Source organism: Triturus cristatus, unplaced genomic scaffold, assembly GCF_964204655.1.
Source record: "Triturus cristatus unplaced genomic scaffold, aTriCri1.1 SCAFFOLD_147, whole genome shotgun sequence".
Lineage (NCBI taxonomy): Eukaryota > Metazoa > Chordata > Amphibia > Caudata > Salamandridae > Triturus > Triturus cristatus.
In genome coordinates, this window is record NW_028187462.1 from 1,542,412 (window position 1) to 1,567,583 (window position 25,172).

Consider the following 25,172-nt stretch of genomic DNA (forward strand, 5'->3'; position numbering starts at 1 on the left):
GAGTCTCCTGTCCTTTAAAACCACAACACAGGAAGAGAAAACCTTTCCAAGGAAATGCTGCCTCTGTGTACTTGAATAAAGCTGCTGTTTTACGGACTTGAAGCCTCGATATCTCTTCCGGGGTTGTGATATTTATATATATATGTCTATATATATATCCCCACAGATTTCTCCGATTTGAGGCCGCACTCCACATCAGGTTAGTCACAGACCATTTATTTTAAAAACACACAGTTTTTCATCCTGGTTATTGAGTCCTTGACCTTACGTACGTTTCGAAGCATTTGCACTTCTCGTCAGAGGCCTGTAGCAGAGAATCATTTTCCTGCAGCTACCTCTCCATTCCGCATGTCTTCATTCTTCAATTGTCCTCCGGTGTGCCTGTATTGATCTTCTCCATGCATGCTGGGAGGTGTAGTTAACTTATGCACTTTTTCGCCCTTTGGTGGGTTGATTTCTGCTGTTTGTTCCAGGACACATTGTTTTACAGCCCTCCGGTGAGCCCCAGCACACACCCCTGCATGTTTAAAACTACAGTCCTGATGTTCCCATCCAGAGATGATTCTTGACCTCCCTCGCGGGCCCTTCTTTGGTCTTTGAGCGGTGCGTCCATGCATGGAGAAGATCTGTCTCTATATATATATATATATATATATATATAGAGAGAGAGAGAGAGAAGATGAGCACAGTCCCAAGAACTCTCCAAAAATGGTTTACTCAATAAACACGCACCCTGATTAGGCTAGAGGTGGTGCAACAGTTCTAAAAATAAGATCTTAAACTTGTTATTTTATGCTTTTATGAACGCTTTGCTCTTTCAGGACCATTGTGCCTTCAAATGTTCTTTTTTTCTGATCTAATGAGAGTTTTTTCTTGGTACTTCACAGCAACTGGTTCTTGAATTGTGATATAGTACAAAGTGTAGAATTATATTCAATTTCTAAATATATAATTGACATCTGGACATGACTTTGCATTTCAGGCATTTTCGTGGGCCTCCTACATTCACTAAGGAAGTAATTCTTTTATCTGGTCCTCACGACGAGAGTGTGGTGAAGCAAGGAACGAAGTAATTTCTTTATGAGAGTGGACATATCATCACAACATTTGAGTTTAACAAATTATGGACTAACTATGAGGTGCAGGACCAACTCCGTGTGGCTTTTAGCCCCAAAATTGACAATATTGAGTAAGACAATTTTCATTTCGCATATTTTTATGCAATACTATTTTGAAAATATCAGCAAGTTGTATATGGAATTGTTATCTATTTCCACTTAATTAGGTAACAGTCTTGCATTTAATCTATTTTGTAAATCAAAGCCATATACTTTCAATGTATTAAGAGATTTTTGGTTATGTGTATGGAAAATAACATATGGATACAAAGAAATTTAAGAAATAATGAGTGTCAATGGTCAGATAGACAGGGGAAAGAAACTAACTGCAGGTGTCAATTAATGATAACTCCTTTTTTATACGGATCACAATAGTTAATGGAGTGATATTCTTAAAAGGAGGAGTACAAATAATGTAATAAATGTGCTAGTGATCTAAAATATAGATGCGTATCTTCACTACATTCAGATCTGGAGGACTCAGGACCACTGACGTGAATGAAAAGCATAGCACATTGTACAATCAATATAGTGACAATTAGAATGCTGTAAGATAAGCAGTTCCAACTGTTCAATTCTTATCCACAGCACTACCTCCCATCCAATATATAGATGGTGTTTGAAACTGGGGGGCATATTTTTAAAGATTTGGAGTTGGGAAGTGCCGCAAGTCATTTTGCTGCACTGCCCAACGCCAATTCGAAAGGGCAGGAAATGCCACGTATTTGCAAGAAACAGTGCATTTCAAGTCCTTTTAGCCCACGCCGGCACACAATTTACAGCTATAAACCAACGCAGGCACCCTCGCATCATGGTGCAAGGGTGTCTGCGTTATTAGCGTGATTGTTTTTCGTGCAGAAAGGGGAACTTTCCTGGATAAAAACAATCATTAGAGGCATTTTCCTTGTTCTATGTTTGCTGCAGAATGCAGCACACATGCAAAGTGGAAAAAATGAGAAATGTAAACATTTCTCCTCATTACGCATGCTCTAGAGAATGTACTGCCTCTTTGACACAAAGTAAGGCAAGTCAGCACTTGCGCTTCTTTGCTTTACTCTATATCTACGAAGCCATGAAAAGCCATGTAAAGTGGCTTCTAATGGTCCCATAGATCTAGATCTGAACATGGCGCCTCTGTAAGGTCACAAAAGTGATGCTCCGGCAGCGCAGTTGTGCCGCAAGGGACTTGTAAATAAGACCCTGGGTTTCTAGTTGGCAAAGACATGCACCATGTCTAAGCAGGAACCACAATCCTATTAAGGGTATCTCAGATACACACTAAAAGATTACCTGTGCTCAACCTCTGGTAGCTTGGCACAGAGCAGTCAGGCAAATCAAAATAGTTATCGTGTACAGTATTTGTGCTACACAACACACAATAACACTATGAAAACTCAACAGAAACACTCCACATAGGTTTAGAAAAACAGGCAATAATATTATAAATTAATCTAGAACAAACCAACATAAATTGAAAGAGTAGAAGTGGAGTTATGAATTTATAAAGAATAAAAAGAGGACTAGTCTTTACAAGCAATATGCACTAATTTGGGTTATCTGGTCACGCTGGACTGGGGCAAAGTCAACAGTTCAGGCCGACGTGATAGATCAGAGACCAGGGACAAGAGCCAAGCAGGTCCAGTGAACATAGTACTTTGATCCTAGGTGCAACAGCGAGATGCGGAGCGCAGGGGAGCGGCATGTCGATTCCCAGAGGGTGGCAATGCGTCGGTTCCGAAGACGAAGTGCCAAAAACTAGATGCGTTGGTTTTGAGTGCGATGTTCCGAACATCAGTTTGCACAGGCGTTGCATTGGTTCTGAAGCAATGTGCCGATTCAACTCCTGTCACAGGTACGATGCATCAGGTTCTGCTTCATACAAGCAATGGATGCATCATTTCTCTGGAGCAAGTATCTGGGTCCACTTCCAATGGACCAGGCACAGGAGCAAGATTATAGACTTTGATATCGCTGAGTCGCAAACAACAGGAGGAAATCAAATAAGCCCTTGGAGAACACTTTGGGCGCAAGGCAGAGTCCAGCTGTCACTCAGCAGGGCCAGTGAGCAGCAGGCAGAAGGGCAGTACAGCAGAAAAGCAGGTTTTCAAGATCAGCAGTCCAGAACAGTGACAGCAGTTCTTCTGACAGAGTATTGTTACAGGTCTATGTGCTACCTAGGACCTATCTTAGGGGTGACATATTTGTAATAAAGGGGAAACTGCACACACAAGTCCTGCAGTGGCAGGCCTAAGACAGGTCTGATATGCTACTTGAGTGGGTTGCACAATCAGTGCAATAGGCACACTAGTAGCATTTAATTTGCAGGCCCTGGGTATATGGAATACCATTTTACAATGCACCTACAAGTAAATTAAAAATACCAATTGTGGATAAACCAGGTTTATGGCAGAAGCACAGGCACACTTAAGCACTGGTCAGCAGTGGTCAGAGTCCTAAGTCCAACAAAAACAATCATTAAAAAGTGGATGTAAATAAGCAAAAAGTCTGGGGGAAGACCACTCTAAGGCTGACAGGTATAACAGATTGTCAGCATTGATAAAAGTTGGTCAGCTTATTGACAAACAGGTTTACTTCTCCCTTCATGGATGATATTCTGAGTGATGCAGATTTAACATTTGTGATATTTTGAGATATGTTGAAATGTATAATTTTAAAGTTCATGTGTAGTTAAACTAACAATCCACTTTTTGTTTTTATAGCATAAAACGTCTGATGCCATGCCATAACAAATTAGTGCAGCCATTGCTAATGGACAAACAGAGTCTGTCAGGTCTTATAATCTCAAAACTCTTCAAACAGAAATCAGTCTATTTACAACCATCAAGGCAAATTCTTCAACTTCCTGATTCACAGGTGCCTGTAAGTAATACTTGCATAAAGTATGCTCTGTGGTTTCTTTTGAAAGGTATAGGAAACAGGTCTATTAATACATATGCATGCATTTCCATATTCCCATAATATTTTTTATATTGCATCTTCTTTCTAGTGCAGTTAGATAGAAAAATATTTTTATAGCATAGCAATATCTATCTAAAGCCGGAAGTAAAATACTGTACTAGGGGCCAGATGTAGGTAACTTCAATTTAGCGAGTCCTTAATAGCGATTTCTATCGAATCGCTATTAAGGACTCGCTAAATGGAATGTAGGTAGGAATCGCTAAAATATTAGCGATTCCTTAACTTTCCTTAATAACGAATCGGTAATTGAGATTCGTTATTAAGGAATACCTACCCATTCAATCCTATGGGCTAGGAGGCCCATAGGACTGAATAAGAAGATTTTCACTATTAGCGATTCGGTATTACCGAATCGCTAATAGCGGGAGCTATTTCAAGGGTGCCAGGGTGTCCAAAGGATACCCTGTTGCACCCCTGAAATGTGCATGTGTGCACATGTGGTGTACATACATGCCCTAAGGGCATGGATGTGTGCCACATAGCACATTTAAAAAAGCAAGAAAGTGCTTTTTCAAAGGAAATCGCTACTTACCACCAACTTGAAGTTGGTGGTAATTAGCGATTCCTTAAGGCTGAAGTGCACTACATTGCATTTAAGGAATCGGTATTTCCGATTCCTTAAATGCAAGAGCAAAATAAGGAATCGCTATTATGCGATTCCTTATTTTGCAAGTAGGTTTCAACTCACCTACATTGCACTCGGCCAAATACCAGTCGGTAACGCAGAAATACTGCTCAGGATTTGGCCACCTACATCTGGCACTATGTTGTTACCGAAAATAAAAAGGAGGAACATTACTTAATATGTAGATAGGAATATACAACTTTACTTTATAACATAATTCAATATGATCCACTTTGTTTTAATTTGGGCATTAAACAGTATAGTCCAATATTTAACTATATTCATATAGCTATGTATCACCAGCCTATGCGGTTCTCTCTTACTCTATATGGAGTGACTGCCAACAAATGTGAACAATTGATTGCTTATACAGAGTGCGTGAGTGAGTTAATGTCTGTATGTGTGTATAAGATGCAGAGGTGAATTTATTTTTATTTATTTATTTAAAGAGTTTTATATAGCGCGAACGTGATCCTTGGGTATCAGAGCGCTTCACAATTACATGAGGTAGGTTAACGATACAATTTGAATAGCAGGACGATTTACAGTGATATGAGGTAGATTAGGTATGCAGCTATACAGTATTCGCAAATAAATATACAGTGACAAGATTAGGTTAACGTGTGATGTCAGGAATCACATATATATAGTTATTTCCCTAATATGTTTAACTTCAATGTTCCAAATAAAGTTATTGGAGCTGCTTATTGCACAAGGTGTACTGGGACTTCCAATACAAATGTTCCGAAGTGTCTTTTTCCGAGCATTCTACATCTGTGAGTCTCGAGTAGTATAGAATCGTAAATGGTTATCCCCAGTATAGCTGGTGAATTATCTTTACATATTCCGAAGGACTGTTATGAGAACATCTATATCACGGTGCTAGTGATGAGCTGTCTTGTTTACGAAAGGAACTTACTCATTAGGAAGATCTTCGCTTCCCTCTTGAATGTTGCTGTGTTAAGGAATTTTCCTAATGTTTGGAGGGAGTGAGTTCCAAATTCTGGGGGCTGCTCCGGAGAAAGCTCTGTCATACGTTTTCTTCTTCCGGAAGATGGGTGGTCTCAGCAACAGCTCCTTAGCACTTCTGGCAGGTCTGTTTCCCCCTGATAGTTCAATTTTCTTGGCCAAATATCTTGGTGTTTTGTAGTGGAGCGCTTTGTGTGTAATACATGCCATTTTAAGTTGAATTCTGGCTTCGTAAGGTAACCAGTTTAATGCTTTCAGGTGTGGGGAAATGTGCTTGAATTTCCTCGATCCGGTTATAAGTCTTACGGCCACATTGAGACATGCTTTTAGTGGTGCTGTGGGAGTTTTAGATAGACCTGCTAGGGTTGTACATCCATATTCAATCCTTGAAATAACTAAAGATTGGACTGCCAATTTGAGGTCTGCCATAGAAATGAATGGTTTCACTTTTCTAATGTAGTTCAAGTGAAATCGGGCACTTTTTGCCATTGCTTTGATGTGGGCTTTCATGTCTAAGTTCTTGTCCAGTGTGATTCCTAGCGATTTCGCTGATTCGACTAGAGTAGGGGTGCAGTTTAGTGCTGTGATCAGTTCTGTCCATTCTTTCGCTTCTGTCTGGTTCTTTGGTGGTGAGATTAATAGGAATTCAGTTTTTTGTGCATTTAGTTTCAGATGATTGCTAGTTAACCAGCGTAAAGATACTTTTAAGGCCTCATTCATTAACTTGATGTCTTCCAGCAACGAGATCTTGATGTATATCTGCATGTCGTCCGCGTACATGTGGTAGGATATTCTTGCATCTCTGAGAATTTCTGTAAGGGGTTTGACATACAGGTTGAAGAGTGATGGAGATAGTGTGGATCCTTGAGGGACTCCAATTGAATTTGGGCATGTTGGGGATAGTGTCTGGTTGACCAGGAATCTTTGCGTTCTGTTCTGAAGGAAGGATTCAAACCATTTCAGCACATTTCCCGACAATCCCATCCTGTCATGAAGCCTGGCTAGTAGTTTTTCATGATTTACAGTGTCAAAAGCTGACGACAGGTCAAGAAGGATTAGTAGGCATGTTCTATTGTGATCTAGGGCCTGTAGCGCATCATCCACAATATGTAGGATCGCTGTTTCCGTGCTGTGGCCTGTTCTGAATCCCGACTGGCAGTCGTCCAGCAGCTTGAAATTTGCGATGTGATGGCTCAGTTGATTTTGCACACATATTTCTCAATTAATTTGGCAAGTAAAGGAATATTGGTTACTGGGCGGAAGTTATTAGGTTCTCCCGGATCCGCTGTGGGTTTTTTGATGAAGGGGACGACTTGACCTGTTTTTAGGTATTCTGGAAGGATCCCTTGAGATAGAGAGGCATTTATTATTTTAGTCCATATTGGGATGACTATATGGCTGATTGTTTTTAGGCATTTAGAGGGGAGTGGGTCATTATAGTGGTTATTAGGTTTGATATCCGATAGCGTTTTGGCGATGGTATTCTGGTCATATAGCTTGAAGGTATCCCATTGTGCCTTGTTTTTTGTCCATTCATTTTTGATTGTTGTGGTACCATTATTCAGTGTGGGTGGTTGGTTGAGAAGGTTGTCGGATGCCATTCTGAGCTCTCTTTCAAGCGTGTTGGCCTTTTCGGTGAAGAATGTTGAGAATTCTTCACAACTCAGTTGATTTTTAGTAGTTTCATGGGCCGATTTTGACAACTTATTGGACTGTTGCTTTAATATCTCGAATTATTTCCGTGGTCTGTTTTTGGTGTTGTCCAGTTCCGATCTAATAAATTCCTTTTTAGAGTTGAGGATCTTTTTGTTGTACTCGTTTCTGATTTTTCTGAGAGATTTCAACGTGGGGGATGACGGGTGCTGTCTCCATTTTCTTTCAGCAAGTCTTAATTTTCGCCTATCTTCATTTAATGTTCCATTAAACCATGGATTTTTATCTTTCTCTGTGACTCTTTTCAGTTTTAGTGGCATGGTGGAGTTGACTATGTCCGTTATTGACGTAGTGTAGTGATCTGTTAGATCATTCACATTCTGCAGTTTGTAAGGCGGAACTAGGTCCTTCTCACATCTTTCTATTAGTAGATCAATATTAGCATCTCTGGTGTCTCGAATCCACTTCTTTTTTTTTTTTTTTTAATAACATTTTATAGATTTTGTCAATTGCACATACAACAGTAGCACCATAGAACACTTTTTCTAAATAACGTGCAATGAATTACATTCACAATTTTAACACTTCTCTGAGTTCTTTTCGTCGTCGAATCCACTTCTTGATTTTGATAGGCTGCGTGGTCTTGTTCTTTTTCAAGGTGGGTATTAGGAAGGTTATGGCATGGTGATCTGACCAGTCGCATGGAATAATTGAGCGTATTGAAGTATCCTTGTTTCGTGGTATTATCCAGTCTAACGTTCCTCCTTTCGAGTGTGTTGGCTGTGTGCAGGCTTGGGTAAGGTTTAGCTCAGTTAAAAAGTCTTTAAATGCGTTGACCAGTTTGTCATTATTGTCGTCCCAATGTAAATTAAAATCGCCTAGGAATATGTTATTAGAGTGAGTGTTAGAGTTAGCCGTGATGATCTCCATTAGCTGGTCTATGAAAGTAGCATTATTTCCTGGTGGGTGGTAAAGCGCATGCATGTTGCATCTTTGATTGTCTGACGATCTTATCTTGAGACCTAGGTATTCACAGGATTCGAGTGGGTCAGAATGAATTTGGCTGACCTCTATATCCGATCGACGGATGCAGGCTATACCACCTCCTGTCTTTTTTAGCCTATCTAATCTAACAATTTTATACTGTGGGGGCACCAGGAGATCCATGAGTGGAGAAGAGGATTCCGAAAGCCAGGTTTCTGTTAGGATAGTTAGGTCAATTTCCTGGCTAACTATGAGGGCAGCGATGTCTGAAGCATGTTTTACTGCGAACCGACAATTGAGCAGTAGGCATATCAGAGGTTTCCATGAGCTACTAGGGTTAAGCTCTTGCGAGTTGGTGGTTAGCTGGACTTGTTGTAAGTTGTTAGGATTGGGTTTCTTTTCCTTATGTCTGGATGTTCTATTAGAATTGATTGGGACTGTCCTAATTTCCTCCCCTCTACTGTGGTCTGTAGGTTCATACGTCCGGAGTAAGGATAAGGTTTCATCTTCAGATAAGTAACTAAGATTTCTGTCAGGTCTATTATGCCTATTTGACAATGGCATGGTCGTCTCACAGCTCTTTCCTTGAGACTTATGCACTGATTTATGGATGTGCTCGACTTTGGAGTGAGTGCTTACTGTGATTTCAAGTATCTTTTCCATCGCTTGCAGTGTGCTTAGAATGTCTTGTGACATATTGCTTATTTGTGTTTGAAGGTCTTCAATTTCACTCTGAATCCGGGGTGAAATATTGGGCGTACGCATCTGCTTATTTCGGGATTCGTGGTTTGCGTCCCAAAGTTTTAGATCTGTCATTGTTCCCGACTTCCTATTCTTTTTGTCATTAGTTCGGTTGTCTGTACTTCCTCTACGTGTGGTGTGAGATGTGTTCTCTGTGTCTTGTGATCTTAATACCATGTTCGTGGGGTATAATTTTCGTACAGTCCTCAATGTCATTTGTGTTGTAGTAGAGAGGGATATGGAAGGGGTGATATCTTTCCTGTCATTTGTTTCTAGATTCCCGTAGACTGGCCTACTCGTAGAAGGTGTCCCATCATGTGGGGGCGGTGTTGGTTCTTCCCTCTGTAACGTCGTCGGATCGGAATTGGTATATCTTGTGGATATTTCTGTTGTTTCTTTATCTTTTCCATCCAATGCGCCTCCTGTCACATTAGAGTCTTTTAGTGGCATTGTATGTTGGGGTTCCTGAAGGTCTCTGGGTAGTATGATGCCTGTGGTGGTAGTGTTGGCGTTGCATAGGGTGGCTACTTGTGAGGTCTGGTGTTGTTGAGTACTTGATTTCTCTACACGTTCTTTTAAGGTTAAGAACATGTTGTCGAATTTTTCTAATTCGTTGTTGGCTGCTTGTATGAGCACAATTCTGTTCTTGTAAATAGTTATGCATAGGTTCGCTCTAAGACTTGGTGACGGTGTGATCATAAGTCTTGTGCCATGTGGGATATTACTCATAGATTTTATGTTGAGCATCTCTGTGACGACATTGCGCCATTTAGCCGTTTTTCTGGTAAAAAAGATCAGGTCATTTACAATAGTGCCATTGTCTAGATTAAAGGAGGGGTCAGATATCAGCGTGTCCGGGTTTGTCCTTAATAGCTTGTGTTTGAATTTTTTGGCTGCATTCTTAGATAAGATGGTTGGATACTTTATTGCATGTGCGTTTATGCCCACTGGTTCTAAATTGGTAACGGCCATGTTTGCTAGTTGGTGTGAGGTACTTTAGTGGTGATCTCCCTTAGCTGTCACTATCTATTCCAGCTGTATACATGGTCGGCTTGTCTAGGTAGCTTCGATTAATTATTTTGACTTTGGTTTAGAGCCTATTGCCAAAGTAGTGTTCAAAATAATTTCCCATACCATTCCTCCTTTCCCTTCAATTGTGTTATAAAAGAGACCGAGGCAATCCAATATGGCCGATGTCTTAGTTACCAAGCTCATCTGAGGGCTGGATGCCCTTATCTGTTTTTACTTCCTAGTCCTCTTTCACTTGCCCTTTCCTTGATCCTTCCATTTTGTAGATCAGCTTATCAGCATGGAGCCATCCCCAAACTCGAGAGTGCCCAGGGCATCCAGGCAGCGAGGCAACAAAACACCAAGGTGATATGTACAGTTAAAGTGGTGCAAGTGTCTGATTTCTGTTTGCTTTACAATATATTCATCCTTTTAACTCAGTTTTTTCAAATCTGGTCGTCAGCGGCGGCCACCATTTTAAGGTCAGGCAAGCCGTGCCCTGACTTCCCAGCTCATGGAGTTAGGGATGAATGAAATACAACTGCGCATCAACACAAGTATGGTTATTTAGTAAAATACAGAAATCTACAAATGGGTTAGGTTAGTAGCCTGTGTGGCAAGAGCTTTGGAATAGTGGGTGATGACCAGAGAAGTATTGTTACCATCTTGTGTTGATTCTGAAGTTGCTCTTACAGGGAGGTCAGAAAAGAATAGTGAGAAATACATGTGCCTGTGTTCATGCCTAATGTCTTGTCAGTGGGTCAGATTCTACTTGGAATGCAGGTGTGCTGACTTTACTTTAAGGAAAGGATGGCATCTGTTTCAGAATAGTCTGGTTATTATTGCCTTCCTCAATTACATTTGACTATGTTTCATATATTGTGTGTGAAGAAAGGAAGGGGTCACATTTTTTCAAGCCTCCATTAAGTACAAGATGGTCAGTAAATGGTAAGTGCCTTCAGCTGAGAGTTCTATTACACATGTAATGTCAGAATTTATATTTGAAAAATATGGAGTTGTGCTATGGATGATCTTGTAGGCAGTTTAAATCACCTTATAGGAGTAGGATTTGTGTATGGTCAGCTGCCAGTGAACACTGGAAATGCTTGTGTGATGCTGTCCTGAATGAGTAGTTCTTGCCTGGCTACTACACACTGGCTATTTGTAAATTGTTTGATTACTAGCATTTCTTGGATATCTTCATCAAGATTCATGTGATGTGCCATTGATGTTTTTATAGGATAAAGTCATAGATAAAAAAAACGGACATGGTGATGTGGCTGGAAAGTGAAGAACCTTTCAGCAATAATTCTGCTGAAATAGAATGCCTGAGTAGTTCAGATCCATTGAAAGTCGACAACATTACAGCAAATCTGCTAACACAACAGAAGAACATACAATTCAGATACCGCCCCCTCCCACTGTCATTAGCAAAGGATTTGATGACCATTATCGGTATTGCTTTTCAGATACTCAATTTGAGATTTGCTTGTTTTTTAAATATTGTCATATCATTTCGAAAGTATTTGGCTTTCATAAAAAAGTTATTCTCTTGCAAGTTTTGTCATGACCAGCCCAGTAATGCAGGACCATGAAGAAGTGTTTTCCCAGCTATTTCCCGTGATGTAAGGCTATTGGATAATGCAGTTAATGTACAAAGCATCTGAAGTGGTCAAATACTTTAAAGAAAAAATAGTCAGTATATCAAGGCAGGTAATGGTATGTACAGCAGTCACTTAAATGATGCAGGAATACAACAATGTAAAATGTACAATCCCAAGCAGTAGTTGTGTGGCATAATGTAAAACCAAATGTCTAGGTGCCTAGTAGTCAATATGGAGTACCACAGGTATGTACTTCTGAACTATAACACCCTTGGTGTGTGGCATGGCGCTAGTAGTTTGTTCTTGTTTTACATATTGTATGGATCTTAACTATATGCTACCACTAGCCCATGTTCTGTCTATTAAAATGCATTGATGGTAAAATTGTAATCTGCACTACTATGCTAAATAAATGTGTAGGGCAAAGACAAGACTGGCAATTTCTACAAGTCTAAAGAAATTGGCTTACACAATTAAGCATAATTAATCATTAAACATACTCATACCTTGTGTGCACAAATTTGATAATGAGTTCTCTAGTGATGATTGTTGCTTAATTTGGTAAAACGTTAGTAATCCAAACCTAGGAACATGTACATGTAGTCACAAACAACCCTATTCACAGAGTCGGGCCGTTTGCGTCCTCAAAAATGCTTTTATAGAATGGCAATTTGGGTTCTGTGATTCTGTATTAGGAAGGGGCATGAGGAGGGCATCCCTTCCTAATACGAAATTGGAATGGTATGTACAAATGTTTAGCACTGGCCTGCTCTTAAAAACTGAAACTTCCAAGTTTCATTTATTTCTTTTTTAAACTCATCCTGTTTTCCTTCAAGGAAAATGGGCTGCGTTTAGGTACTAACAATAGTTTCTTTATTTAAATGCAATCACAGACATGGTTGTTTGCTGACCCCAGCAGGCCACTATCCCTGTGATGGCAACGATTCCTAATGGGCTGCAAATTGCGACCTACCTCAACCCTCTACAAACCAGTAATTAAACTCAAAAGACGTCCATTTAGGAATAGTGATTTCCTAATTGTGATTCACAGCGAATCGCAATTATGAAATGGCTATTTCTAACTTTCATACATGTAGCCCTATAAGTCATGTATAAAGTTGACTTGTAACAGGAAGCTATAGGATGATACATTGGTTGTTTTTTTTAACATAGTAATCGTTGACAATATTCTTACTGTTTTAGATGCTACACTGAACTGTTGGTTGATAATGTGCACATTCCTGACGATGAAGAGTTTGATACCTCAAATATCAATATTGCTGCACAAAATGAGGCACACAAAAGGTAATTTTATAAGGTTTAATTCCGAATATATACGTTTAATTTTGAACTGATACATTTGATAGCTTAGCTTTATTTCCTGTATTTCAGTGAGAGCGATGACATAACTTTGAAGGATCTACTATCAAACCTTGCTTTACAAATTGACTCTGAAAAGACATCCAAGTTCAACATAAATCGGCGAAATATTTGGGATGGAGCACGTCGTGCCTTCCTTCGCAAAACCTATAAAGCAACCAACCGTATATCTGTTATGTTTACTGATTCCTCTGGTAACTCTGAAGGAGCTGTTGATTTTGGTGGTCCAACACGGGAATTTTTGCGATTGTTAATGCATCATTTACAACACAGCAAACTCTTTGAGGGACCCGAAAACAGGAAGACACTCAGTTGTGATGCCCAAGGTACCGTACATTTATTATGTTCCAACCTTCCTAAACTGCTCAAATTCTAGATGAGGGAAAGAATAATTATTTGAAGTGTAAATAATGTTTATATTATATTACTTACTGACTTCTTCAAAGTTTGTTTGATACCACTGATCAGGCATTCTCAAAGAATTTTAACTAAAAGTGGAATAGTGAAGGGAATACTGCACTATACTATTCATTTATTCAGCAAGAGCAGACTGGTTTCAATTTCACCCACTGAATATATCCCTTGCAGCCTGTAAAACAACCTTGCTAGCCTGTACTCCATTATATATTTTATGTTTGCTTTGCATTGAATGAGGGGCTAAGGTTTTCCTGCTGTAGTTACTGTTATCGATTTAGAGAAAATTCCCTTGACAAGTACTTCAAATAATGGCTAACTTTAGAGATTCTGCATTAGTTAATCTTAGTTGATGCTCTGGTGCAGCAGTGTGTATGAAATAATCACCCAAACTGTACAGATGCATCCTGCTTAGGCCCGAATATCAAAGGCAATAATCCACTGCGTGGGTTAGTTTGATACATGAGACTTGAGACACTGGTTGGGTCATAACGGTAGAAGTTCTTGTTGTACGTAGAAATTAAAGTCTTCCAGTCCATTGCAGATGCAGATCTTAAAAAACAAGTTCTTAAGATAGACTCTTTCCTCCACTGGAGCCCATCAAGACATCTTCTAGGAGTGTTGAGAAAGCAGAACTTTTTGGGTACAGCAACTTACTTATGGTAAAGTTCGGAATATGCTGCAGCTTAAAGAAAGAAACATCTGGAAGGTCCAAAAATAGTATGTAATATTCTATTCCTGGTTAAACACACTGTTGTAAATCTCTTTGGGCAGGAATGAGTTGTACCTTTTAATCAGGTACTACATATATAAGCACGAGGTGGAGACATTTAATCTGGATTATTAAGACATGTCCCTAACAATCATCCTCCAAGGAAAATAACTTTGTCAGCTTTCATCCCTTATTGGAAGTTGTGCCTGGTGATGTTGGGGTCCTTGGTGAGGGAGAGCATGGGTTGGGTGTCATCAGCGTAGGAGACGATGTTGAACCCATGGTTTCGGATGATGCTTGCGAGGGGGGCCATGTAGACTTTGAAGATGGTGGGGCTGAGGCAGGATCCTTGGGGTACTCCGCATCTGGTCTCTGTCGGTTCTGAAAGGAAAGAAATAAGTCTTATTCTCTGTGTTCTGCCCATGAGGAATGAGCGTATCCAGTCTAAGGCCTTTCCTTGGTTGCCGTCGTCGTGGAGTCTGGTAGTTAGTGTGCATTGGGAGACAGTGTTGAACGCTGCGGATAGGTCCAGGCGGATGAGGGCTGCAGTTTGGTCTTGGTCAAGGAGTGCGCGGATGTCATCTGTTGCGGTGTGGAGGGTGGTCTTGGTGCTGTGGTTGCTGCGGAATCCTGATTGGCAGATGTCTAGGATGTTGGTGGCTTCAATGAAGTATGTTAGCTGGGTGTTGATGGCCTTTCCGATGACCTTGGCTGCGAAAGGAAGCAGCAAGATGGGCCTGAAGTTCTTCCGGTCCGTCGGGTCTGCGGAGGATTTCATTAGGAGAGGGTTGACTTAGGTGCGCTTCCATTTGTCGGTGAATGTGACAGTCACGATGGAGCAGTCGATGGTTCAACGTAGCTCGGATGCGATGGCTGTGGTAGCCCTGTGTAAGATGTGTGGCAGGCAGGGGTCTGAAGGTGCTCCGGAGTGGATGTTCTTCATGGTGTTTAGGGTGTCCTCTGTCGTGAGTGGGGTCCAAGTAAGTAGGATCTGTTGGGTGGCATTGCTGGGGGTGGGGGTTGAGGCGGTGCAGAGGTCTTGGTCGTCCAAGTTGTAATAGAGCGTCTTGATCTTGAGGTGAAAGAAGGAGCTGAGTCTGTTGCAGAGGTCTTGGGAGTGAGGGACGTCTGTTGTTTCGCTGTTGGGTTTGGCAAATTCCTGTATGATGGATAAGAGGTCCTTGGAGTTGTGGGTGTTGGAGAGGATTCTGTCTTGGAGGAAATTCTTCTTTTTGGATTTAATGAGTTGGTGGTATGCCGTGGTGGCTGTTTTGTAGGGGGTGTGTTTTTCCAGAGTTTTGCTGTTTCTCCATGTCTTTTCAAGTCGTCGGCAGGCGTGCTTAGATTCTTGGAGTGCTGCGGTGAACCAGTTTGCTTTCTTGTTGTGTCGTCTTGTAGTCTTCTGGAGGGGAGCGAGTGTGTTGGTTCAGTTGGCGATCCATTGGTGAAGGTTGCTTGCCACAGTGTTGGCATATGTCGTAGTTAGGGATGGAGTGCAGGTGAAAGCGGAGGTGATGTGTTCTTCTGAGACTTTGCTCCAGATTCTGCATGGGAGACGATGCGTGTGCTTGTGTGTTGTGGGTTTTCTAAAGGAGAAGTGGATGCAATGGTGGTCAGCCCAGAGCAGTTCCGTGATGTGACAGAGGAAGATGCTATTTCCTCCTGCGAAGACAGGGTCAAGTTTGTGTACTGCTGTGTGAGTGGGGGCAGAGACAAGTAGCTTCAGTCCTATGTTGCTGAGGTTCTCTAGGTGGGCGGTGGTGTTGGGGTTGTGGTGGTTATCCAGGTGGAAGTTTAGTTCTCTAAGTAGTATGTAGTCTGTGGAGGCGAGTGCATGGAATGTGGTCAGCAATGACATTGGTGAATGGAGCCAGGCAGTCTGTAGGCGAGGGTTCCATGGAGCGTTATTCTGGGGTTGGTCTGGAAGTGGATGTGTTCCATGGGGGCGAGGCGTCGTCCAAGTCAGTGGTTGTCATGCGGAGGGAGCTTTTGTGGATGCTGGCGAGTGGGGCGGTTAGAGCGGTCTTTCTTTAGGATCTTGCATTTGATCATTATTGGATGTAAAAAAAAACTCAACCTCCGATAAATTTTGCCATGCGAAACCTGTCGAAAGATAATGGGAGAGAAAAACAGGGTATTTACTGTATGATGCAGATTTTGGTGCTTTAAACACCAAGATCTGCATGCTATTCGCCACAAACTAGCAATAAGTGTTATTTATCACAACCAATATTTAATGTACCCTGTGGTAAAATTATTTATCAGGTGCGTAAAGTAACGGGTAAACTCGTAATCAGGCCATCTGTCTAAATATCTTAGTCTCTCTTAAATATATTGGGGTCCTGATTTATAAAGGTACTGTTAAGAGTGCGGTGTCTTGTACTAGGGCAGAATTTCCGCACTGTGAACTGTGTAGATTCTGCACCGAGTATGGAGACTTTGTCCCAAGTACAGTGATTAAGCCCCGAGTGCGAAGGCTTCTCCACAAATGCCGAGACTCTGCATACTTGACTTTACTGCACGTAAGTACCTTTGTGAATCGGGCCGTGGATTCTTGGATAATATATTTTCTAGATTTTATGCAATAAATTTAGTTTGAGATGTATAATAAATGTTTTATAGATAAGCAGAACACATTATGTTTAATTTCTTTTTTCTTGTTTAAGGTATGCGAAATGATGACTATTACCTTGCTGGGCAAGCCCTGGCTGTTTCCCTAGTTCACGGGGGGCCTGCTCCAAATTTTGTGTCTCCTGTTTTGTATCGATGTTTAGTTTCTGATGAAAAAAATGTGAATTGCAGTTTGGTAGATGTGGTAGATCCAGATACACGAGACATGTTGCAAGAGGTAAGCAATAGATACTAAACATTTGTGCGGATGAATCTTTATCAATTTTTATTATTTTGTTTTCACGTAGTTGAGGGTCTATTAGGCAAAAACATGCAAATCATTTCGGTTTAATTTTGTAGTTAATAGTTATTGATGTATCTTGGATTTATGTATAATTGCCATATGTACTATAAATGAATATGAGAAGAAATGACACTCATCTATTTGATATGGAATTGGGTCAATCCTGAATGTCTATTCCCGGGCCTCCACACCTTTTTAAAGTTTCCAGAGCAACCTCTACGTATTTGTTACTCTCTCAACTGCCATGCACAAATCCACATTCTTGCATCAGTGATCAATCAAGAACGTCATACTGGTAACCCAATTTTGATCTATATTTCTTAGTGATACCACCAAATCAAAAGTATGTGATATGTTCTTGATATGTCAGAGTCTTCATATTACAAGAAGACAACGTTTCAGGCACATAACTACAGTCATACCAACTACCACTTGTAGTTGCCCCATGAGACTCCCCTGGAATTTCTACAGTTTTTCAACACTGACTAATAACATAATAGACGGGGCCTTCCTAACCATGTTTCTGCAAACAATGTGATATAGGAGAGGACCTAAATATATGTATTCTGGATTAATATACTCAGTGCCAAACACTTTCAGGTACATTATGCCATTTTGCTAGTCATCTTTGTCTAATTCTCTCCCACTCTTTTCCAGTTGGTGTTGCATTCAGGGAGAGAGTGTAGCTAGTGTAAAACTACAGTGGCGTTAACTACAGTAGCAGTTGATACTGTTTTAGTCCATTGACTGTTAAACTTTTATAAACATTAAACTTACTGAACAAATATGTTTATTTAGCAGATGGCCAAGACAAATTATTCTGCATCATCATGGTTTAATTACAGTTTTTTTTGATACAGTTAAAATGTTTTTTGTTTCTATTTAATCAAAATATCATAATCTTAATTTTTCCATAGATTGAGGATGCTTCGTCTCTCGAAACTCTTCAAGAATTGATTCAAAAACACAGCACAATTCTAAGCGTAGCAGGTTGCTTCCGTTCATTAAAATCTCTGAATGACAAAAAATAACTATTGGAAGATATCATCAATTGGTACATTGTGGGGAGGACTGTTCCTTCACTAGTTAGGTACAGTGATATTTATGTGCATATGCATTATAAAACAATATAATTTTGACTTTGCAATACATGTATGTCCATTTTTAAAAAGTAATTACTGTAAATCACTGTTCATCCTAATGGCATCATACATATTCACACTGTGTGAAATGTCCCAATGACAGAATGAGAAATCAAGCACTTGATGGTGCTCAAATATATTTTAAATTTAGTTTGTTTCAGTTTTTTATTGTCATTTTACAATACAACTTGAGCAGTCCTTCCTCCAGGGGGCATAAATAGAAGGCTAACAAAAATTACAGGAATCCCAACAATCCCATAGGTTCAGCCCATGTAACACAAATCAAAATAGAGAAAACAACACAGGAAGAAATAAAAGGTAAAGGCCTTCCCACCTCCCCAACTTCCCCAAATAGAAATTGCACTAAAACGTATGCAACAACTACCTTCCCTTCATAGTCACAATGGGCATCAGCATAAACAGCAGAACATCAGAGGCATTGGACTTCTCATATTCAAGTCTTGGCAGCCCAAAAGGAGTTCTTAAAATGTAACAGATTCAGGGCTAGCATGTGTGTGGGATAGAAAAGTAATGGCAGCCCGGGGAATAAAAACTTGATCAGCAGGCCACACATTTCCTCAACGTTTTTGAATGTATCCACCAGGACATTGAACAGTCTCACGGTTGTCCAAATAGTCTGAGATGTCACATTGACACTGGTGGAGGGTCCACTTCATTCCGATCCGCCGCCAGTGTTGTTTTCTCTGTCCCCAAACAATTCCACATATTCAATTGATCAGCAATTGTTTAATATTTTAACAAGTTACAGCATAGTCCCAACAAAGCAAAACCTGGTCTATCCAAGTATCACTTTAAATTCTGTAATGATTTCGAGAAAGGGGGACCAGATCGCAGCACAATTTCGCCAAACAGTCACGGAGAGCTCCCCAGCGCCTCAACTCACTCTCTAGTCATGCAGTGGGCCCCAGGCCAGAGAAAGGCGTGCAATACCAGCCACAGCCCGACTGGCACGGACATGGAGGACAGGCTGGGATCAATGCCGCTGGTCACGTTTCCGGCTCCTCACCACTTCTGTTGCACGGGGCCACGCGAGGTCCCCAAGGAAATCAGGAGCGCGGCCCAGCGTCGTGCCGCACCCCCGGCCGGCTCAAGGCAGGGCCCCCACCTCACTCCGCTCTCTCCACGGCCGCGATGATGGAGGCCACAGCCGGCACCTCCACCGATATTGCCCAGTTGCTCCCACATGCCTCTCCGGACTCCAGGCCGCCTCAGTCAACGGATCTCCAGTGGCGCACACGTGGCACCGCAAGGGTCGCGGCGAGCGGTAGCTGCAGTTCGGGGTCTCCCGCCGGTCTTAGTAGGGGAGTCTCCTATGTTCCTCAGCCCTCCAGTTGCACCGAGGGTCTCCGCCTCTGAAAGTGCTCCCAGCCGGCCGGCTTCACGGTGGCTCACACGGTCCGTTGCCACAGTTAGCGTTGCCAAGTCACCACGGCCTCGTCCGGCCCGCACTGGCATCAATCGGCAGCTTTGCCCCTCCGGAGACTAACTGTGGCAATTCCACTGCAGTTTGGGGAGTAATGAGCGGATATTGCCCCCCGGCCTTGTGCATTTTAAGCTCCTTAATTGCCTTATTAGGTGGCAAGCGGTTCTATATTCGAATACAGGTGTGTTAACTCTCCACTGATTAGCTATCCCTTGTCGGTCCGACAAGCTCAAGGAGTTCAGCGTACAAATCGGACCCCAGTCTGCGCTTGTGTTAAAGGGGAAGCCCTTGCTCAAGCACCAGAAGCAGATATCTTCATTAAAATGTGTACGTTCTGTTTACAGGGGAGCATCAGGCAGGCACAAATTTGTAGATTTAATTCAGGGCAATAACTGTGCCATGCTGTCTTGCCTCATCACAACATCTTTGCTCAGCCAATTCGGGTCACTGCTGATCCCAGCCATGCTAAATATCTGTCCCCTCAATCCACCAAGTGTCTCTAAGGCGCCATCTTACCAGGGTCGGACATAGGCAGCCTACAGCTGAGGTATTTTCACCTTGTCCCCCCTTCCAGCAGTAGACAGGATGACTAACTATCACTTGTCAGCAGAACAAAGGCCAGGTATTAAGGTGCTGTCCATGCTCTGGCTGCATTATAATGTTGCTTAGTGAGGCACTCACTCTGTGGCGCCCACCATTTTTAATGCGATATGGTGTGTCCTGTTCCGGTTCTTCACTATCAGTGTGTCGTCGTTGCTCGATCCAGATACATTCACAAACCCTTTGCTTTTGCCAATCCTTGATGTAGTCAGTTCAGACGCTGGTAGTCTTAGTCGCTTCCCAAAAACATACAGATGAGTTTAGGCCCACAGAGCCTCATGTTCATTTGGCTAAAATGCCAAACCTCATCCCTTCGAATTTACTTTGATTTTATTTCAGTTATATGGTTAAAATACTATAAAATCTGTGTTGATTTTTTTCAATGCTTCTCTACTAACCAAAAGTAAGATGTACATTTTTTATGGTCACAAACTGTCTGAGTGACTGTCTTCAATATCATAAAACAGTCTGTAAAAGTTCCTAAAATGGTTTTGTGACTCCATACAAATTAGATATTTTGAAGGAGTGTATTGTAGGTGTCACTTCAAAAATACTGAATCAATATGAGATGATTCAACATTTTATGACTAAAATCATGTTTAAAGTATTGAGACATTATTGGCTCCCAAATTGAGGTAGCATTGCATTTACAAAAGGGAATACTCCATCACCTTTGTGAAGGTTAAAAAAAAGGTTTGCTCTAGAGTAGGCTGTGGGCTGAAGATCCACTGCTAAATCTCGAAGAGACTTTGGAAAAACTAACCCTTTTTATAACTTACCTGTTGCTTTAGTGAAAATGGGTTGCTATTTTTCTTAAGTTTATTTTAGTTAAAGGTGATCAGAGACATGGTTTGACAGCTACATATTGTAATAAGTTGCAGTTTTCAATTTAACTCCTTAATAGTCATGATGTAGGTCGAATTAAGACCCACTCCAAAGTAGAATTTTAAAAATCAACATATAGGTCGGAAATCATAAATGTAATGGTCACAAATTGTGACTAGTGTTTTGCTGCCAATGATTTGTGCATGTGCCCTAATAAGTGTTTATTGAGGCCATTCTCTAATGTTCAAAAACAGAATTTGGTATCGGTATCGCAGTGCTTGTTTGCCTCAAACAGTTGGTTAGCAAACTCTGTAAGGTGTTCAATTTAACGAGTATTTTTTTTATCCAACTGCAAAAATATCAATAAATAGATGTCTAGGTAATTCGATGCATACCTAAGAATAGTAAATTTGCGCTTGTCTGTATATGGTTACCTTGACTATATTTTAGTTTTCATCATTCTATATAATATTTTAACAGTTTGTTGAAAAAAATATTTGGAAATGCAACGCTTTCTACTCCTCATAAAGTAGATGGCTTATGGAGTACAGATTCACCCAGAATTAAGAGTCAAAATCTATTCTTTGACATCTACTTCCACCTCTAGCCCCCTACCTTCCAGTGAACTTCCACGGTTGATGTGAGCGTGAAGCCTGCAGACATCAACAGCTACAAATCACCTTGCCCAGGTGGTCTTTTCATCTAATGCATAAAATAACTATTTATTATGCAGGGTTGGCTCGGCCTTGCTAAAAGTCCAAGCACAGTCTCTAAGGTCCCATTCACACACTCCACCGGGTCAACAGTTTGAAGTCAAAAATTGGCAGCCAAAAAGCTCCGAAAATGAACAGTTTGCCCTCTAATAATGTACTTGCTGGGTTTGGTTACGTTTTTTTAAGAAAACCTGCAGGTCGTGTGCTACCTTGCTGCTAGGAATTCATCACAAGACCACAGGAGAAAGAGAATTTGCCTTTGTCAGTGTTTTCCCTACAGCTAGCTTCAGATGTTTCTATTTAGACAGAACTTTTTGCGAACAGCTTGAACATAGGGCACTGAAGGACATTTAGATGCGTCATAGACATATATTAATTTCATAATAACTTTTACATTATAGTTTGACCAATAGTCTGATTATTTATGGTTAGGTATTCTTTATTCTTTATTGCAGATTAAAGGAGGGGTTAAAAACTCTGGGAGTACTTCAGGCCATGGAAATTCATAAACAACTTTTTGAAGAGGCATTCATTTGGATGGAACACGAAATCACCACTGATATCATTAATGGCATGTTTAACATTAAATTCAGTTCATCAGGCAGAAACCATCGGTTACAGGAAGAACACATCATTGCTTACTGGAGAGATTACCTCCAAGATTGTGAAGGCAAGTGAAATTTTTTCATTATGTTATAGCTCAACTATTGATGAGACACATCTGTTGAAACTCTAATTTAAACCAGCCTATTATGACAAACATGGTGTCAAAGACGTCCGAAAGATACTGTAGAGAAAGAGAGTTAAGGAGGGACATACTAACCCGTTTTATTTGCACAGAGTAAAATCTATAATAAGAACAAAAGGATAATGCATCCAAAATTGTAAAGTCTATGCCTGCTTTATTTCAATCTTTATTTTGCACGATATGTCTATTATTAATGTTGTTCAAGCTTAATTGTAGTGTCCAGGGAGTAAAAAGGTAGCTACCCCATTACAATGATGCTTCATGTACTGGTAAACGGCGTTTACCAGGCATGCATTACTTCGCATGCCATTACTACGCGGACGTTAGTACGCACGCGTTGTTACTTAGAAAACCTTTACTACGCAAGTCGGAACAGCGACTTGCGTTAGGGGGGGGAAGGTGTTGGATTTAAAATCTAACACCTTCCCTAGTGTCCGCATAGACTGGAGTTGGAATAGTAAATTATACTATTCCAACATCCAGCACCCCCTACTGCAATTCGTTGTTCCGAATTGCGTAGGAAAGGAATGCAAACTAAAAACGCGGTCGTACTAACGACCGCGTAGTAATGGCATGCGTACTAAACGCATGTGAAGTAACGACGTATATTCCATGTACTGCATCAAGGAAAAGTAATACAAATCGATATAGAGCATGATTGGGTCTGCTGTGTGGGTCTCTAACAGAGTAAAGCCTTTGCACAGTGGACATTGCAGCTACCTCCAGCCCCAAGCCTTTAAGATAAGGTTATTGGCTTATCGGCATTGTTTGTATAAACAGTGGTGTGTGTGTGTGTGAAGACTCAGAGAGAGTGTCAGATGCAGGTCTACCAGCATGGAATACCTATGCTTACTCCATGTTGAACAATGGGAAGACTTCTATTAAAGGGAGAGTAAGACGAGCAGGATTGTGGAAATGGTAAAATACTCTCACACCAGATCTTGAAGTGTTATCTGTTGTTAACAACAGATAATCTCGAATTGATGAGTTTTTGGTGAAATGAAGCACAGCAAATCATCATTGGTTTTATTATTCACATGTCAACCATTACTGAAGTATTCATTTAGCAGATGAAATAAAAAACAATCACAATTGTTGCAGTAATCACAATTTTACTAGTTTGACTCATATATATATATTTTTTTCTTTTAGAGCTTGCATGTGAAGCCAAATTAAAGGACATTCTGTGTTTTGTGACTGGCGCTAACACAGTTCCACCACTTGGCTTTAATCCTCAACCATCAATAGAGTTTCTACATGCATGCGATGGCCAAGTTGAAATGTCTATGTTTCCAGAGGCAAACACCTGTGGAAATGTGTTGCGCCTCCCCCTTTCAATATCCTATGAAGAATTTAAAACAAACACGGACTTTGGGATACTGAATTCTCCAGGATTTGGACAAGCCTAATGATCATATTGAAATGAGGGGTATAATGTATATATATGACAAAGTAGTTATGGATACAAAGGATTGATCATGCCGTTGTCGCGGAAGGTGTGAGTCTTGTGGCAGCTTACGAAATGCAAGGGCATTAGGCTTCTGTAAAATCACCTGATAGCCACAGGGCAGGTCTCTGTGCCTTGAGAATAGCACATTTATTTCCCTTCCTGTCTTCTTTATCATGGCATTTAGAAAAAAATATTGTTCCTAAAACTTGGTCAATGTTTGTTGTTGCAATGATGAATAAAGTTTTTTTCTAAACTATCTTTACCAATAAATCTACATTGATTGTCAATAAATAGAAGTTCTTCAGATTGACTGAGTTCTTGGTTTCATGCTTTTTGTGTGTCTTGTGTCAGACCCTGTTTCAGTGACCACTGGGCAAGCAGGGGCAACTGGGCCTAAGGCCTGTGGTAATGTACCTCTGATGTAAAGGGATACAGTGAACCTTTGGCTGTGCAAACTGGGCTATGTACAATCTCTTTAACACTTCACTCTTAATTGTAACAATGGCAAGCAGTTGCAGGCTTCTCAGTGAGGTAGTGTGAGGGTATGTATACTCAGAAGTCATCTATTGGCCTGCAAAGCAGCAACTGATCATCTAACCTATAGCTTTACTTTGCTTATGAAAAATGCTTAACTTAATGCTTCACAGAACAGGCTATAGCTACAATTACTTTACTGAGCTACTGTGCCTTGTGTCCTAGTCCTCCTCTCCAAGGGGTTCCCATCCTTTTGGGTTCAAGCTCTCTAGTGCCAGTAACAAGGGTCAGGGGCTGATTATCATTTTGAATGGTCTCAAGCAGACCCGTGTGACAGTTCCCACCCGAGTGAAATTGGTTCATCCCACAACGAGTGGTCAGATGCAAAAAGAATAGTTGATGGACAGAATGCAGAACATTCACCCCAGTACAGAGCTCTGGGCCTAACTCCCATCATTTTTTTGCTCACCATGCTATTCCAGTTTTGACCCAGCCATATGCAAATCAGTCTTGACCCTGCGCCCAATGGGAACAATCCAGCTCGAACTGCCAGGTCAGGTCCTCCACGGACTGGAAACAAGCATCCTAGGACCGGTTTCGGGCTTTTAACCCTCATCAGCCAGGATAGTTTGACTCCAGTGGCATGGAGAGCACGGGACCCATGTAACTCCGAAA

General features: G+C 41.0%; 2 pseudogenes across 2 annotated transcripts in view; one reads left to right on the forward strand and one right to left on the reverse strand.

Moving 5' to 3' along the window:
- The window catches only part of LOC146771168 (uncharacterized), an 821,319-nt pseudogene that overhangs the window by 493,361 nt on the left and 302,786 nt on the right, over window positions 1-25,172 (reverse strand). The window lies entirely within an intron of this gene.
- Window positions 1,078-24,331, forward strand: LOC146771170 (G2/M phase-specific E3 ubiquitin-protein ligase-like; annotated as a pseudogene). Its single transcript, XR_014975177.1, has 7 exons — window positions 1,078-1,189; window positions 12,885-12,986; window positions 13,074-13,387; window positions 16,854-17,035; window positions 18,019-18,191; window positions 22,281-22,495; window positions 23,726-24,331. The product of XR_014975177.1 is annotated as a G2/M phase-specific E3 ubiquitin-protein ligase-like (transcript).